Source organism: Serinus canaria, chromosome 2 (assembly GCF_022539315.1).
Source record: "Serinus canaria isolate serCan28SL12 chromosome 2, serCan2020, whole genome shotgun sequence".
NCBI lineage: Eukaryota > Metazoa > Chordata > Aves > Passeriformes > Fringillidae > Serinus > Serinus canaria.
In genome coordinates this window covers 68,141,648-68,159,278 of record NC_066315.1, presented here as the reverse complement: position 1 = coordinate 68,159,278, position 17,631 = coordinate 68,141,648, and the positions used below count along the sequence as shown (strand labels likewise).

The 17,631-nt window shown below is 41.1% G+C and overlaps 1 protein-coding gene and 1 long non-coding RNA gene across 2 annotated transcripts in view; one reads left to right on the top strand and one right to left on the bottom strand.

The window, feature by feature from the left end:
• Positions 1 to 17,602, bottom strand: part of LOC127059193 (uncharacterized) — a 29,432-nt gene extending 11,830 nt beyond the window's left edge. The window contains exons 1-3 of the long non-coding RNA XR_007776808.1: positions 17,495 to 17,602; positions 12,745 to 12,887; positions 11,909 to 11,972 (exon numbers count right to left, since the gene is read on the bottom strand). This is a non-coding gene — a long non-coding RNA (uncharacterized LOC127059193). The remainder of the gene's footprint in view (positions 1 to 11,908; positions 11,973 to 12,744; positions 12,888 to 17,494) is intronic.
• Positions 1 to 17,631, top strand: part of LOC127059192 (ribosyldihydronicotinamide dehydrogenase [quinone]-like) — a 48,034-nt gene that overhangs the window by 12,918 nt on the left and 17,485 nt on the right. The gene's annotated exons all lie outside the window — the stretch shown is intronic.

The window sequence follows — 17,631 nt, the reverse complement described above, 5'->3', positions numbered from 1 at the left end:
GTGGGATCAGGAAAATTGAGATCCATGCTGCACCAGACATTGTCCTACTGCACTTAGTTTAACCTCACTGAAATATGGATGAGTGCAGAAGAAAATCTCTTCATTTGGTGCAATTTTTTTTCTCTAATATCTACTACTTTGAAACTTCCCCATTTGTTCCACTTTATTATGTGTTCTGTCCTCAAAATTCACACACTTTCTATTCTCCATATTCTTCTTTCATTTTAGTTTAATGATTCAGTCACATCTTCTTTGGGGTCAAGAACAGCTTCACGTGGTAGATGTGTGAAACGTGGGGGCATTTACAGGAACTTGGAAGCATTTCTATAAACATTCCTATCAAAAAAGGAACATTTTAAAACAGAATTTGGGGTAGGGGTTTTGGGGTTTTTTTAAGATGAAGTAGTTTCACAGAGTGTCTTCAGTGGTTTCCCTTTGTAGAAAGAAAGAAACTAAAAATAATCATTATTAAAGGTTAATGGTAAGATCTGAATAGTTTCAGAACGAGCTTTAATTACCTCAGTGCTTTTTGTGTCTGATAGTGACATCTTTTGTTTACACTGAAGTAGTGCAACCAGTATTCTTTATTCTGCATTCTTGCTGGACTACTCTTCTTGCTGGAAGAGTAAACTTTGTAGCTGCACTTCAGTGGACATACATTACATAGTATGCATTCTTTCACCCATTATTCCATAATTTGCCTTTTCTCTTGTGTCAGTGATGAAATGAAGATTCAGAGAAACACTGAAATTAATAACTTATATATTCTGTATCTGAATCAGATCCTGAAGCTTCCAACTTGACATCCCACTTCCTTTCTTGTCTCTACACTGCATCTTGAGAAGAAAAAGTTCCACTAGATCCTTATGCCACTGATACTAATCCATGTTAAGTTATTACTCTCTCCCCCTATTTTAAGAAGGCATGACTGAGAAAGAGCCACAGGGGGAAAAAAATCTATATTAATAGTTTCTTGTGGGAGTCTGTCAATATATCCTGTCACAGTCTAAATCAAGGATTGACTTTTACATGAAGAATACAAAAATTAAAGAAATTAAAAATTAATAACATGAATCTCAATAACCCAATTTTATTACTCTCTTCTTTTGCATGTACAGATATTTTAATAGTGACTCCATTACCAAAGAAAAAATGAACTTTGATCAAACATGAAACCAAAAATCCAAGAAGGTAAAAATGCTGGTCAGAGTAAAACTGTTATTTTGATATTTTACACTAAGAAACATTTTTAATTTTATGAAAGACAATAAAGCAGTAAAATGAATATCGGTTAGAGACTGAACATTACACACACCAGTCTTGCTTGGAGATACTTGGGTCCATATTATGCTCTCCTTCTCTTCAGATTGATGAAATAAGCAGTGAACAAACAATATAATGGAATATTTAGACCCATGGCAAAGAAATATGACTCTTCTACTAAGCAGTGCAATGAGATCAATGTGCAGGTGTTCATGTCAAGCCTTTTCAACTGTAATATGTTTGGAATCCTTCTCCTAGAGTCTTGCTCTATTGTGAATTTGAGCACACCAAAAAACCTTCACCTCTGGGTTAAGAAAACCACCCCAGATCCAGGTGGCAATCATGACAAATGTCCATGCCTTGGTTTACCTCAGTGAAAGACCCAAGTCAAGTTCTGCAAGAGCCATCAGGATGCACCTCTTGGTTAGACTGACACGCACCCTGGGCCTACTGATGCCCTACCAGTCTTCAGTACATAACTTATTTCAAACTGCTAGGCAGCACGTTGGAGCACTAAATGCCAAGGCAAGAATAATTGCTGCATGGTTTTATTCAAATATGCTTGCATTATATCTTCAAACAACTTTGCCATGTGTAGCCCACTTAGGGGTGAAACAAGCAGCTGCCTCTAGTCTAACATCCCTATACCAAAAGTCCTCAACAGATTTGACTCGTCTTACCAGTCTGCTGCTCTGTTCTCCCCTCTACAAGTCATCCTGTTCTAAGGGCAAATTCCCAGAGACTTCTGGTTCTCCTTTCATGATGTTCTCCAGAAGCCTTTTGCCAGTTGTCACCAAAAAACAAGGATTTATTTTGTGACTTCAGACAAGTGAATCTTTCTTTCACCAGCCACAATGTGTTTCTTACTCCTGGAAACCAGTGTCTGTGTGGCAAATGAAGAGTCTGCCAGTTTTTTGCCACTTGAACTCAAATGCAAAACCAGATGAAACAGCCACCTTCTCCAGTTCCCTGAGTGGCCACACTGGACCTATCAACCAGACTCTGCAAAGCATTTGTACCCACACAAAAAGAGAGGAAAATCTCTACAGTGCTGTCCTAGGTTAAGAAAAAGGACCCCCTTGCAATTGTATGAGCAACTCTACCTTGCTCTGAAAACTCTTCTGAGTGGGAGTAGTGAGGCAAGGCAGAAAGCTGGCTTAGCTCCTGAGAGTGCCAGATGGCAGAGAAAGCTTGTGATGAGATGCAAGGCACGGAGAACAACTTTCCAGGACAGCAAAGTTCCAGAAACTACCATCAGGAAACAGGCCTGTGAAAAAAGCAAGTCACAGTCTTTTCCAACCAAAATTAGGCTCACTTTAGGTATCATTGAACATTCAGTCTCTTGTTGTCCTGAAATGCTGAAGAGAATGACCAACTACCAGATACAGATGAGGGTAACCAAGCAGCTTACATTTCCGGAAATCTTTGAGATAGTCCAAATGCCTTTCCTTCATGCCCAAGCCAAACATCTAAAGAAATTCCATTAGTATTCTAGGGTTCATACAAACTGTTTTCTATTGATACAAATGTCAGTTCATCTGCTTGTTGTAGAAGGGCCACAGTGATTTACAAATCACTTCAGATCGAGAAATGCACCAGATCATGACAGCTATTTAAAGCAACACCACACAATTTCTACACACTAATCAGGAAGCAGATTCCTCCTGGCACACAGAATGAAAACAAAACCTTCAACAGCAGGGCCATTTGTATTTCTTTGCTGTCATCAGTTTGTTGACCGGTCCCTGAGAAACTTCTCTTTATAACATTGCATTTTGCTGTCATTCTATTACCACTTATTCAAAACCTGGAGGAAAGCACAAAATTATTAAAAATATATCCAAAGCTGTTTTGCCAAAGACTTCCTCTGAATAGTGCTGGGCAACTTATTTCATCATTGTGTTGAGCCTAATGCAGGAACAATTTATTTTTCACCTGAGTACAGTAATAGCAAATACTGTGCCAGTGGAGTAATTCAGATATCATAAGACAAACATAAAATTTTGTTTGCAACCTTTAATGTGCTCTTCAAAGAAAAATTCCAGGTGAGGGGAAGAGTGGTTGCCCTGCACTGGGGGCCGAGTGCTAACATTTAGGAGTTTTCTATCATTAATAACCTCATCGTGACCTGTGAGGGGCAGGGAGCATACACAGCACCTTTATCATCCTTGCTACATATTGCTTCTCACTTGCAGAGGATGTGGGTGCTGTGGGTTACCAGAAAATGTTGGTAGAATATGTTCCTCTTGCTTGAGAGCACAGTTCACAGCGAAACCAACCGTTCCTGAACAATTCCACACCACAGCCTTGGATCTCATTCATACCTGCATGGGGAGTTGCCAAGCACAAGATTGGGACCTGCACAGGAGCACTCTTATCTCCAAGGCAATCTCCCTACAGGAGATTGAAAACAATGAGCTGAAAACACTGTTCTACTGTCCTGTGAAGGAGTGAAAACACATCAGGGATCTTCTGTCAGTTTTGGTAAATGTTGGCTGTAAAAGTCAGTGTGGTGGTCAACTCAAACCCTTAGTTACAGATTCCCAATTTAATCAGCCTGAAATAAAATTGAAGTGCAGTTTCATTCAGAACTTTTTTCTCTGGCTGACTGGATGCCATCATTCAGCACATTAAATATGATTTATCATCTTCCTGTATGTTTGGCAAACCATTAGATCCCTGATAAAGAATGGAACTTCATAAACCTGAGATGATTACTTTCAGCTTTGCCAGGAAACTCCTAAATGTACTTAACAAATTTACCTTACTGTATATTTGAAATATTACAAAAAACACTGGTTATTGAGTCTCCCAAGTGACCTCCATTAAATTAAATTTTCTTATAATGTGAGAGAGGAAAAGGATATGTTTAAATAGGAAACTGTGTAAGCCCTACAAATAAAAAACTGAAGAGCTACAGGTCTAGATGGAGGAAAAACCCTCTCTGTAAAAAGCATCTGGGAGTCCAGCAAGCAGCCAGGAAAGGTCCAAGGTCACAGAACAAGTAGGAAGGCATTGATTCCAGTTCAAGTTTTTAAAATTTTATATGCAGTCAGTGTATCAAGCTTTTGGATCTTTTGGAAATATTCATGATATAATTTTAGTGAAAATGGCTACCTCATTTTTGCTGCATTTGCTAATAGAAAATATTTGGAAAAAAATTCTACTTTGGAAGGAAAAAATGTAATTCTGTGCATTTGTGCAGGCATTATACTCTGTCCTTTACTTTTTATTACATATGAGAGTACACACTTTTCATGTAAATACAGGTATATGCACATATATGTAGTGACTAAAAGGAAAAGAAGTTCACAAAAAATTAATCCAAATTTATGTGGCTGGAGAGATGTGCTGGTTTTAATCTTGCATGCTATCTCAGTGGAGACTTGGATATGAAACTGTGCCTGACACACACCTGAAGCAACAAGGCAAGAGGAGCCTTCTGTAGCATCTGTAATATACCCAACCCCATAACTACACAGGAAGACTGGGATGAATAATGATTTTCCTGGAGCCAATATGCCAAAAAGCAAATTTTTTCACCTGCCTCTAAACAAGAGGTGGGTCTAGATTTGCTTCACCATCAAGTGGGGACTTCCCTTGATGGGAAAATCATGAGTATATCATGAGCTTCTCTGTCATAGTGATTTTCCAGGCAGGTCTGAAAAGGACTAGAGTAGCATCTACAAATCCAGCCCTTGATATTAAATTGAATTAAGTACAGAAAGTTCAATGAAAATTTCTAGCACACTGCATTTGTGAGAAAAAAAACCCAAAAACCAAAAACTAAACAAAATCACCCATCAAAGGCAGCCCATCAGTACACCACTATCCTATTTCTGATCTTTGACATCAAGATTGAGCTTCTTATGGTGAGCACAGAAGTAATTGGCAGAAGTTCAATTTGTATAAGTTGTAACATACCAGCAATACACTATAACTTCATGCAAAACATCAGCAGCGACTTCCTCCTAGTAACAGTCGCAAGTTGAACTCAAGAAAGATCAAGAGGAAATCATACTGGTTTAACTTTTTTAAAGGACACTTAAAAAATTCATTGGAAGATAGTGTTAGCCTTTAATAAAGGGACATGATGAGATTTTAGGATCTTTTTTGGTTTTTTAAAATTTGGTTTCAAAATAAATTATCGGAGTTTTGGTTTAGGCTTCATCTCATGTTTATTTTCCCACACACTTCTAGAATTCCTTCAAACTAAAAATCAGTTTCTTAAGAGATGAGCCTTTGTATCTTTTCCCTTCTCTTCTCAGAACTCTGCCATTCCAAACAGAGGGCTCACGTTTCAAGGCAGCAAGACTTCACACTCAGCAGTAAACTTGAGATTTGCTCAGTTACAAGGAAATACCTCTGTATTCAGACAAAGTTCTTCTAAAGCAATAGAACAAGAAGGCAGTAAAATTGATACAAGACAGCATGATGTACCTGTTCAAGTTTTTGAGGTGAAATTATGGATCTTGGCCTTTTCTCAGGAATTTAGATTAAAATCACTATACAAGTGCAGTCAATTTGCTGCCTGTTGGAAAAGGTGACACAGAGTCCCGTTGCTGGGACCATGCTGGGCCCAGGGAGCACTTGCAGGGAATATATGAATAGTAAAATTTGAACTCTACAGCTTCACTCAATTTCTGAAGAATTAAAAGGAAAGATGTTATGCACATGATTCAGGAAGGATATTGAAGTGGCCAATTTTGTCTTGTTCAAAGCTCTGGAAAGCAAGGCAAGAGACAGATGAAGGGATGGGTATACTCAGAGAGACAGCAGCCATCAGGGAAACAGCAGCAATTGCTTCCACCATCCTTCTGTTGCCCCAGCAGCATCTGAAGGCTTTCCTAAGCTCCATCACATTTCATTTTCCAATTCTTCATCTTTGTCTACCTCTACCCAGCTTTGACATCCTTGGGCTAGTAGTGGCACTGGGCTGCTCCTGGCCAACATGTTGGTAAGTCACCACAGGGGACATCGTGGCACTACTTGTGTGTGAGGCAGTCTGGGGCACCAAAAAGGGAAAGGCTTTCTAAACAGGTGTGGAATGAAACAATGCCCAGACACAGAATACAGTTACAAGGAAATGAAGGCTGAAGCAGATCCTGGAGAAAGGGAGGCCCACAGGCCTGGTGGTACTTTTGTTACTCATAATGTAATTTCATTATGTTTATGGTCCCTTTGCTTTCTCTCATGACTTCCTTTACAAAAGCTTGTGCAATACACATGCACAAGTCAAACAAATCCCAAAATATTCAGCAAAAATATTCAGCAGGACTTAGGACTTAGACACCTCCACAGAAGTCCAACAGGGAGGGGGGGGGAAGGAAGGGGCAGAAGGGAGGGAAGAAAGGGGCGGAAGGAAGGGAAGGAAGGGAGGGAGGGAGGGAGGGAAGGAAGGAAGGAAGGAAGGAGGGAAGGAAGGAAGGAAGGAAGGAAGGAGGAAGGAAGGAAGGTAAGGATGAAGGAAGACAGGAAGGTAAAGGAAGGAAGGAAGGACGGAAGGAAGGAAGGAAGGAATGGAAGGAAGGAAGGAAGGAGGAAGGAAGGAAGGAAGGAAGGAAGGGGAAGGAAGGAGAAGGACATGAGGAAGGAAGGAAGAGGAAGGAAGGAAGGGGAAGGAGGAAGGACAGGAAGGAAGGAAGGACGGAAGGAAGGACAGGAAGGAAGGAAGGAGGAAGGAAGGAAGGAAGGAAGGAAGGAAGGAAGGAAGGAAGGAAGGAAGGAAGGAAGGAAGGAAGGAAGGAGAAGGCAAGGGGAAGGAAGAGGAAGGAAGGAAGGAAGGAGGAAGGAAGGAGGAAGGAAGGAAGGAAGGAAGGAAGGACAGGAAGGAAGGAAGGAGGAAGGAAGGAAGAGGAAGGACAGGAAGGAGAGGAATAGAAGGAAGGAAGGAAGGAAGGAAGGAGAGGACGGAAGGAAAGGAAGGAAGGAAGGAAGGAAGGAAGGAAGGAAACTTCTAAACAACTTCTCTTTTTCACAAGCTCTTCCTGCAAGAGCTCTTACAAGCCAGCATTGTAAAGTGAGAAGCTGCAGAATCAGGCTGCAGTTTGACGCAATCAATTCACTTCACAGGACTTTCATTCACAGGGTTCAGTATTAAGGTGGGTACTTGGAAAAGCTTTTTTCTGAGCGCCTTTTTTTCCCCTGCCTGGTGGTTACATGGAGACCTGATCTCAATTCCTCTATAACAGCTCCTCCATAAAAGTGTTGAATGACAGAGAATGTGAGATGTCTGTTTGTTTTGTAATAGAGAGTACTGCCAAGAATCCTAATATTCTTTATTAGGAATACTAAACTGCACTGTTCCATGGATCAAATCCTACAGAGGCACCTACTGGGGAAGTACGTCCACTGAAGTTGTGTCACTAGGTTCCTCTTAGATTTAACAACAGTAGCAGTTCGAATCCCAAGAAATTCAGCTCATCCTTCCTTTCACACTGCAAATATGAGATAAAGATGTGAGACTTTTTATGAATATGGCTTCATTTCCAAGGTAGAGTTTTGGAATACAGACACAGAGATATAACTTCATTAAAAACTGGGTTAAAATCTTTTGTCTTCACTTTTAAAGAGGAGGTGGCTGTAATTGCAGCTGTACTTAGACTGTCTGCAGTAACTGTTAGTTATTCTAATTACTGCTAATCCAGGCCCTCTTAAACTATAAAAGTACTTCTGACATTAAAAACTGCCAGTAAAATTTAAGATATTTAAGCAGGTAATATAAATGGCATCTTGGACTGCCTAGGTTGGCTTTATAAACACAGGGTATCAAGCAATAAAAGGTGACACTACATACTGAGATAACTCAGCTAAGTGCTTAAACTCTGTACTCCATAGATGTTAAGATTAAGTAAAGACTTGTACCCAGTTTAGGATGAGCCTTTCTTTGGAAAAAAAAATATTTCTTTTATTATCAATAGTGAAGACTTACATCCAAGACTCACAGTCTTATTTTCATGCAAGTTATTTAGTTTTGATTCAGGATCCTACAGAAGACTTGTTCTTGGTTTTCATGCTGACAGCTGTTTTCCTGTTAGTCCTCTACACTATCTGAATGCAGCAAAGGTTGCTCTATTTGGAAAATCACGTACAGAGGGAAACAAAGGCTCACTTTCTCTTCTTTCACGTTGCGTGACATCATTTACATACAATCATTTCTCTCCACACACCCACATTTTTCATTTAAGAACCAAAATTATAAGTACAGTTTGGCTCATGATACGGCACAGTCCTGGGCTCTGGGAAAAACAGAGTTCATCTTTAAAGCCCAAAGCCCAAACTTGCACAAGTGGCAGCTCAACCCTTGGTTCTGCGTGTGTCTTTCTAACTCTAGGGGAAACCAGAGGAAACCTTCCTGAGCAGCACCACTAACAAATGGCAGCACATGATTTCTGCATTTTTTAGATGCTGCTGGCTCTGAGCCAGCTTTCCCTTTAACACAACATGTCCTGTAGCACAGAGGGGTTAGTATGTCGTGTAACACACCTTCAGCCTAAAATCATTCATCCACACACCCCTTGCCTCTACATTCTGCAGGGGGCCAGGAAAAAATGATGTGGTCTAGACATCTGACTAGACCACTGCCATTTCCTCCTCATCACACAGATTCTCCACCCCAAGAAAACATCTCAGCAGGGTTCAAAGGAAAGTGAAAACTACAGCTGTTCAGTACAGCAACTGAGTAGGATGGTATGGATTAAAAAAATTGTTAGCAATGTGCTCACACACACAGATCCATACACAAGCATGCAGTCCCACATCTGCTTCAGAAAAATGTTATTTTCATAATCTTTTATATGAATCCCAGCATGTAATTGTAAGCAGGCAGTTTTCCAAAATACAATTTTGTTGTGCAAGTGAGAAAGAAAATAATAGATGCTATGTACTACACAAAGAACTATCACAATGTCATTTTTCTCTAGAGACCTTTCAACATAGTGAAAGAATGATTTTATGTTTTATACTGCTCCAGGGTGGCAAGTCAAGCAAGGAGGCTGGATATGGCAATCAAAATGAAATTGAAATTTGTCTTTGAGAACAAGACTTTCCAGAAGCAATGTCATGAGGAGAGGACATGAGCATTAGAAAGTCAAGTATCAGTCCTCATCAGAAACCATAAGAAGGGCTTTAGGAGCATTACCTGCCACGTCCATGCAAATAAAGAGATGAGTCACTATATCATAAGGGATGAAACCATTATAATTAGTGAACACTGAAGGCAATACATTCACACAGCCTTAATCCAAGTCATGCCCCAGCACATGTAAAGCTCAGCAGAAGCCTGGCATGTTTCCAGCAGGCCTGAAAACACCAATGTGCTTCAGAACATATTGCTGGGGAGAATCGTTTGACTAAATGCCTCTGCAGCAAAACCACCGACATCTATGAGGTTATGCAAGCAGCTCAGTGTTTGTGCTATGATATTGTTAGAGCAATGCTCAGAGAAATTCAAGTGTGATCCATAAGCCAACAAGTTGTGTATTCAATTACTATTGTGTATTTAAATCTGCCTGTACTGCAACAGATGAAGTAAAAAGTTTGAAGTCTGCCATGAAACAGAGATGTCTGAAAGAGAGCAGTGTATGCACATCTTGGTTAAAGATTTTGGTAGAAAAAGAAGGGAAAAAATTGGTTTCTGTTAGTCCCAGACTAAATGTTCCTGTCCAAATCCTATTATATCACTAATAAAGCAGATGACTGAGTATCCACAGAGGTTTCTAATCTCTTCTTATTTTTTAAAACTCAATTCCATTACTCATTTATGCACCCTGTTTACTACAAGAACATGTAGTGCATGTTCTTGTTCCCATTTCTCTCATATTTCTATTTTCCTATCCTTTCTTACAGTGAAAACAACCTTGGTTGAAGAGATAACCCTATTACGTGGCAACAAGGTCTCCTAAGATCAGCTCTAAACCACCATCATAATTTACAGCTCTGCTGTAATGGAGCAACCTTCGGTCACAGCAACAATATTCTTGAGCAGAGTGCATCTAAGCTTCATCATCCTTGGCCCCTTTTCAAGCAGGGGGGCAGAATGCTGTCAGCATTCGTGTCACTTGTGTGCTGTGATTCCCCAGAGAAGCAGCAGCAGCAGCAGGGGAGACGCCCTTCCTTCCCTCACTCCTGGAACACTCATCTTGGGCGCTAGCTGACCTTTCAAAACAAGCATTCATGATAACCAGCATTTTCATAACCTTAGCCTTAAAGCCCTTCTTTCAAAAGTAGCTTTTTGTTTCTGAGAGCTCAACCAGAGCTTGCTCTCATGAGTGCCTATTGCCAAGGGTTTCTAAGGAATATGCTGATACAGGGGCTGAGTGGTCCTTTGGTGATCTCACCCCATCAGTTTCAAGACAGGCATCCAAAAATCAAGATAAATGAACTTGAGCGAATGACTGCTCAAAACAGGAGTCTATGCGAATTTCCCATGCCCAAGGAGATTGCCAGTGGAAGAAATGAATTGTTCTTATTTCCCCAACTTGCACATATTCCTTTGACTGTCCTACCTCCAAACCACAATAATTTTTCATATTTGTGTATTCACTATCTCAAACACTAATGCACACTTTTCCAGGAACAATTGTGCTATCATTGCAGTAGTTTGAGAACGGGAAGAAATTACACATACCTTGCTATGCTATCTTCCCACAAGGTAAAACTGCATCGTGAGGAATTCTGTTATGGGACAGAGCAATTAAAAGGGAGAAAAAACGGCTATGATGTCTATTTATCCAAAAATGTACGGAGAATCCTTTAGGTTGATCATTTGAGTTTGCAGAGAGAGGAGAGGGAAAGGAACTTATTTCTCTTTCAATTTTCTACTTGGGGTTTTGCTGTAAGCTTTGAGTGCTGCTACATTACTTGTCAGGTTGAACCCCTGAACCACAGAAATTAATCCCAGAACAAACTATTTTGGCTTGTGAGGTGGTGTGAACACAGGATGCTAGATGAACAACAGGCCACAGAAAAGGACAAAAAACCCAATGGGGGAAGCAATGCACATGTTGAGTGCTGTGAGAGTCATGCTGAGTAGCTGCACGGATAACTGAATTTGGGGGATTTCTCAGCTCTGCTCATTGCTCTTGGGGTTTGCAATACTGCAGGTAGCAAAGAGAGGGGGAGGGGAAGGGGCTGGGCAATGCAGATGTGTGGCAAGGAAGTAATTCTCAAATGTAAGGGTTCTATGTCAGTAGTGTTGCATCTGCACTACTAGTTAGGGTGCTGCAGGGAAGTAACTTTGTGCTTGTGCCTTTTGCGTAGGAGGGCTGGGAGCAAAGGGGGATACCCCACAGCAACATGAAAAGAAAGAAGTACACATATAGCTGTATGACAAATGCCCCTTAGTGCCTGGGACAGACCTTTCTGAGCTGTACACAAGTCTTTGCCAACTCTTTCATGCAGACCAAGCTAGAAGCAATCTAAAGCAAGGGGGCACACTGAGTTACGTGACTTTTAGTTCATACTACAGCAACAAACTTAATATTTCTCAAACCAGAACTCCCAAAACACAAGGAAATAATTGAATTAATAACAACTGGTATGAATATGTAAATTTGCATTGCTCTTACTGCCACTCTGTCAATTGCCAAAACATTGTATTGGTCATTCTGGAAAAGTGTAACATCTACCCTTCAGGGCTGCTTACCAAGCTGGCTTCTGCAGTGTACTGGAGGAACAGCTCCTCATGTGGGCATGCCTTCCTCCTTTCCCTGCATGGGGAGAAGGCATATATGGGCACTGGTTACATTTCTGTGAAGATTACCCTTGCACACCTCTGATAAATGGAATCCCAAGGGGGCAGTAGTAGCTATCAGATGTAGTAACGCCCCAGCCTAGCAAAGGCTTATATTGTATATTAATGTTATAAACCTAGTATCTGTCTGAGAGAATCACAGCCCACAAGCAGCCCATGGCAACACTCAGGCCCTGACCTGGCAGGGGCTAAGAAGTTAGGATGCAAGCAGTCATTTTCCAGAGAGCCACCAACCAAACCCCAGCTGCTCCCCCAGGCAGCCCTTTGCTAGCTGCAGCCTGCACATAGTCCATTGACAGAGAGAGGAGCCAACATGGACATCCTGGCAAAGAGGCTTCGGGCTCGGGAGTCCCAGGGCCACAGAAAGACAGATTATCTGCTGCTAGCCAACAGGAATGCAAAAGCAAGTGATATTGGGAATGTGTCTTGAATCATCTGCTTCCCCAACCATTTTGGTTCATCCCAGGGGGACAACTACCAACAGGCCTCCACTCCCATACTCAGAAGTTGTTACATATCTTTTCCCAAGCATGCACGTGCTGATTATTTTATTTTTCCCCTTCTATGTTATAGCCCAATGATTAAGACTGGAATTGAAACCCTGTCTCCCTGGAGAGAATTTTATCGCAGGTTTCGCACTTCAGGGCACCTCAGCTGCGAAACTGTAGAAGAGCAGAAGGTGAGGACAGGGGGAAGTCAGAGCACCTCCGTGCTGGAGAGACACCCACCTGCAGAAGAGAGCTCGGGCAGCAGCAGCTCTTGCACAGCACAGCTATGGCCTGCTGGCAGGCCCTGGTAGTGCAGAGAGGAGTTTGGATCCCAGCTCAGGCTCCAGGGATTTTTCCTGTGTTTCACGCTAGGCAATCATTACCTATAAAATTCCAGGTCAAATCCTAAGTCAGAAAGTTTTCTCCTGGTGGATTTTGAGCATAACAGATTGGACAGCACACAGTTTAAAGGGCTGAAGTTTTGTCCATAGGCAGATTGGAGGTGGTTGTATCTTTTTGTCGAGTCTCTCAGTCTCTAAGCATCAGTTTGCCTATCCATCACACATAAATCTTCGTTTGTATCAAGTACTATGATGACAACATCTCTTCTATGAGTAAACTGTTAAAAGTACAGGTGAAACCCAAGGTATCTAGATTCTTTATCTGACATATAAAATGGGCCAAGAAAGGATGGTGGAAGCAACCAAATAGCTGCTCAGCAGAGCCACACCTGACAAACACAAGAAAGATTTGGATTAATTCCCTATTTATTTTGCAACTACCCAGACAAGGGAGAAAACACCCTGGTATGGGGGTGGACCTGCTGCTCCGCGCAGCTCAAGGAGTTTAAAGCATCTCACGGTGCCGTTCCCAGCTCTCCAGCACCCCCAGCTGGGCTTCGGCGGGGCAAGCGCCGTCCTGGCTATTCTGTCGCTCGCAACAGGCTCAGTTAGTTGGTGTCAGGGCACTAAAGAAAATGAGAGGTTGCTTTGCTCCTACTGACAGTCTGCTTTTGGTGGAAATCCAGAGGAGCCTCCCCCCCAGAATTATGTCCTCTGCATAACATTATTCTTTTTTGCTCTGGGTAAATAGCTGGATTTGTTTTGAAGCCAGTTGTCACTGAGCTGCTCACTATTTCCAGCGCCAGGTTGTTAATCCTGAGCCTGGGCAGGGCACTGTGTGTTAAAACAATTTTCCTTTGATGACTCTTTTACCAGGATGGCTAGTGCTCAGCTCATGGGATGGTGTGCTCCTGTACAGGACTTGATCCTATATCATAGCTTGATTCCAAGTCAATGAAAGGCTCAACAGTAACTGGAAAGCAATCACCAAGTTCCTGTCATGGGTTTGTCCCATAAAAAAACTGCCAGGATGAGGTCACAGCACACTGAGCAAGTGAGTGCTCCCTCTTCATCTCCCTGGCTTTTCTCCCAATGGGGTTTGCAGGTGCATGGAGTCACCTGCCAGCAGATGTTTCAGACTAGTACTCTGGCATGTAAGAAGAAGCTGTAAAAATTCCTTTGGAAAGAACATCTAAAATTAGTTGCTTCTGAAATGAAAAAATGAAACATAATGCCACACATGTCACTGGACTCACCAGAGGCAGCACATTATGTACTTTCTACTGCCTCTCTATGGCTGATCAGCTGTATAAGATTGTTATCCTCCACCATAACAGACTTCAGGCAGCAGCTGGGCTTCTTTCCAGAACCACTTTTCAAATCCAAAGAAGCATCAGCTTGAATATGAAAACAGAATGCCAACATGATGCATGTTTTTTTTATCCCCAAAAGACAAATGCAAATCTTACATTAGGGATAGAAAACAGTTTTGATGTGCAATGACTATTGAAACAGTTCTCCTAAGTTTTTGTTTCATATATGGAAGAATTATTAGCATAGAAAATCTGCTTAGTCCCTTCTTCACCTCTCTCCTGAAAAAGCCCACAATCTTTAAAACTGTGTTTCAAGCTATTTCAAAGTCAGATAGGTAGAGCTGTTGAATATCACCAGATTTTAAAATGCCTTCTCAGAAAACAATGCTCAGATGTATTGAAGTTCTTTAATATCATAGCTAATGCATTGCCATTCTCAGTTCAAATACCTTGCCCTGAAATTAAACTGCTTATTTATTGCCTCTTTAAGTACCAGTTAATGTCACTCTATATTTACATTAAATTTTCCACAAGTAATTGAGGGAGAGTGCAGACACTACCTATTGCCTTTGCTATCACAAATAGGGCAAAGAAAGATAGTCACATTTAGCAAAGATTCTCATTATTCAGATGCAAAGACAAATCCTAGATATGCTGTGCTTTACAAACAAAGACAGAATTCATAGTCAGATTTGAAACTTCAGCCTCTCTTCAAAAGAGCATTTCAGGCCAGACTCCTCAATCAAAAATTACAGAAGGGATTAAAAATTTGAAAGTAACAAATTTGTATTTGACTGAACTAGTCCTCTTACACCCAGGCAAAGATCTGCTAGCAAAAGCTGCAATTCCATTTCAAACAGATAAAAACCTTAGATATATATTTAATTTATATAATTTCATAGTGTTAAATATTTAACATCACAAGTTTAAAATTAAGCTAAACAACTGATAAGAGATGTTCTCTGGGATACTATCCCTGTTCCTGGTTTGCTTTTGATTTAGAGACTGTAGTACAGACTTAACCCCAGAGGTTACCATTTTCAATTTCTGTTACTCATCACTATACAGACAGGCTGGAAAGAAAAAGGTCACAGTGAGAGGATGCTAGTCACACAGTCTTCCTGCTTCCTTCCTTCCTTCCTGTTGCACAAGACCATCAACCTTTCTGCTCTAAGGAGAAAGAGCAAAACAAGAGTGACTGTCATCTTTATTACATGACAAAACAAGCCTAGGAATAGCTACGGTGTTATTGTGATGTGTACGGGGGGGAAAGACCTATCTTCTGTTGGATATTATTTCCCAGTTTCTCCTTTTTTCTTCCTTTTCAGTGCAGAACCACGGTACTCACTGCTTAGAACTGTTCCCCCAGCAGCTGTGTTCTCTGCAAAAGTCATGGAAAGCTAATCTGAAATAGGATTTCTCCCACACTATCGGTTTTTTAGCATCGTTTTTCCTTGCTGTTTATTATCACTGGCAGCAAAGCTTCTTAAAACCTTTAATTTGCATTAGGGATTAAATGCTCGTCCTCGGCGGAGGCTTTACTTCTGCTGTAAAGGTAAAACCCTCGCATTGGGCGCTAGAGGGCACAACAAAAATCCTTCAGATACACAGTGTCTTAAAGCATTTATATACTGTAAACTTTGTATCAATCCTAGGAAAAGGCGTAAGAATAGTTCCTTTGCATTTATATCCTAATATATTTCATTTATCCTAATTTGTTTATTTTCTAAGATACCATCCCTTGCACTCTAACCCACAGTACACAATTTGTATAGAAGAAAATGCACACATACACACACAAATACACTGCCAGCATTTCCACACAAACTTATACAACAGCTACTGTGCATCACAACATTGTGTGCTGTTTCATCTGATAAAATGGGAGGAGGAAACTTTTATCGAGTTCAATTGCTGAAGAAATTTGTGTTTATGACTCAACTCTTTGCTGCCTTGAAGCAACAAACCTGGCTGTTTCAGAGTGGTTCAGATGGAAGTGCTGAGCTCTTCTCTCCTGGATCCAACGACAGTGGGAATGTTCAAAGCTGCACCAGGGCATGTTCAGACTGGACATGAGGAAGGTTTTCTTTACCAAACATTGAGTGTTGTTTCCCTCTAATCCTCCCCAAGAGATTTGTGAACAAGAACTTGGGTTACCCTCATCTTCTGCAGTGCTTCACTACAGCACTTATCTGCTGTTGCATGTTAAAAGTTTCAGCAATTCTTGACATAAAGACTGGAGCTTTCCTGTACCAAGGTCATCCCAGTGCTTAAGTAATACAATGATGACCACTTTCTCCCTTTTCCTTCACCAAAACATAAAGTATTTTTCTGCAGTGAAACAGCTTCAACAAGAACTGATGATGTACCCACTCCAGAATAAACAACTTGCAGTTTGATGTGGGGGTCATTCTTTAAAAATGTGTGTTTGGTTCCCCTCAAGCTGAAAATAGAATTAAATCCAACTCATAAACTTTCTAAATACGAAGACCAATAAGAAAATACTGCAGCTATCAAAAAAAAAAAAAAAGTATTTCCAACATCCTCTGCTATATGCCCAATGCTTGCCCCAAGAAAATCAATATAAAATCAATTTTTATCAAGTTTCTTGATCAGATTTTCGGAGAATAAAAGTTATTCATCTTCTTTAGAGGGTTTGGGGCTACAAATCAAGAGTAAAAGTATTTCAGATACCAGTACGGAAGTGTACCTACAATATATCTGAAGAATAGTATTTAAGCTACAAACCTGTGCCAAATTCCTTCAATAGGTAAGTCTTTCATAGAGCAGAAGGGTTGTTTCTAACCTCTGTGAGAACTAAGACCAGCACAGTGTTCTGTATGCTGCTCAGCAGGTTAGACAAGTGAAAGTTATTTTTAGTCTCTGTGAACCTTAAAAGATGCTTATGGGAGACAAAACAACCAGATTGGCCTCACTTTTAAAATAAAGGGCTTTGAGCTGACTATCACCACACAGGAGTAAAATCTTCTAATTATGACAGATAATTCTACGTGCTCATCAGTTCAATTCTCCATAGCAGTCAAAAAAGCACAAATTTTACATCAGGAATTATAGGGACCACAGAGCAGAAAATCATCAGACTACTGGGTATATGCAAGGCATGTCCACAGTGTGAAAGCTATGTGTAGAGCTGGTTCCCTCGCTTCAAGAAATGATACAGGGGCAGGGAAGAGCCCTGCGAAGGATTGAAAATACAAAGCGGTTTTGGAAAACAGATCGCCCCCAAAGAACAGTCCAGGAAAGAGGTGGTTCAGCCGGCACACGCTGCAAGTCCACAAAATCACCGGCGAACAGGGGAGAAGAGCACGGACTGACCTTTCACTGCCACTCACAGTACAAGAGTTTCATCTGCCGGGAGTCGAAACCAGGTGCAGAGGGAAAAAAAAGCCGGAGCCGGGGCTGCGGGCGGTGCCGATCCTGATCCCGCCCCACACTGGCGCTGCCTTAGGGCC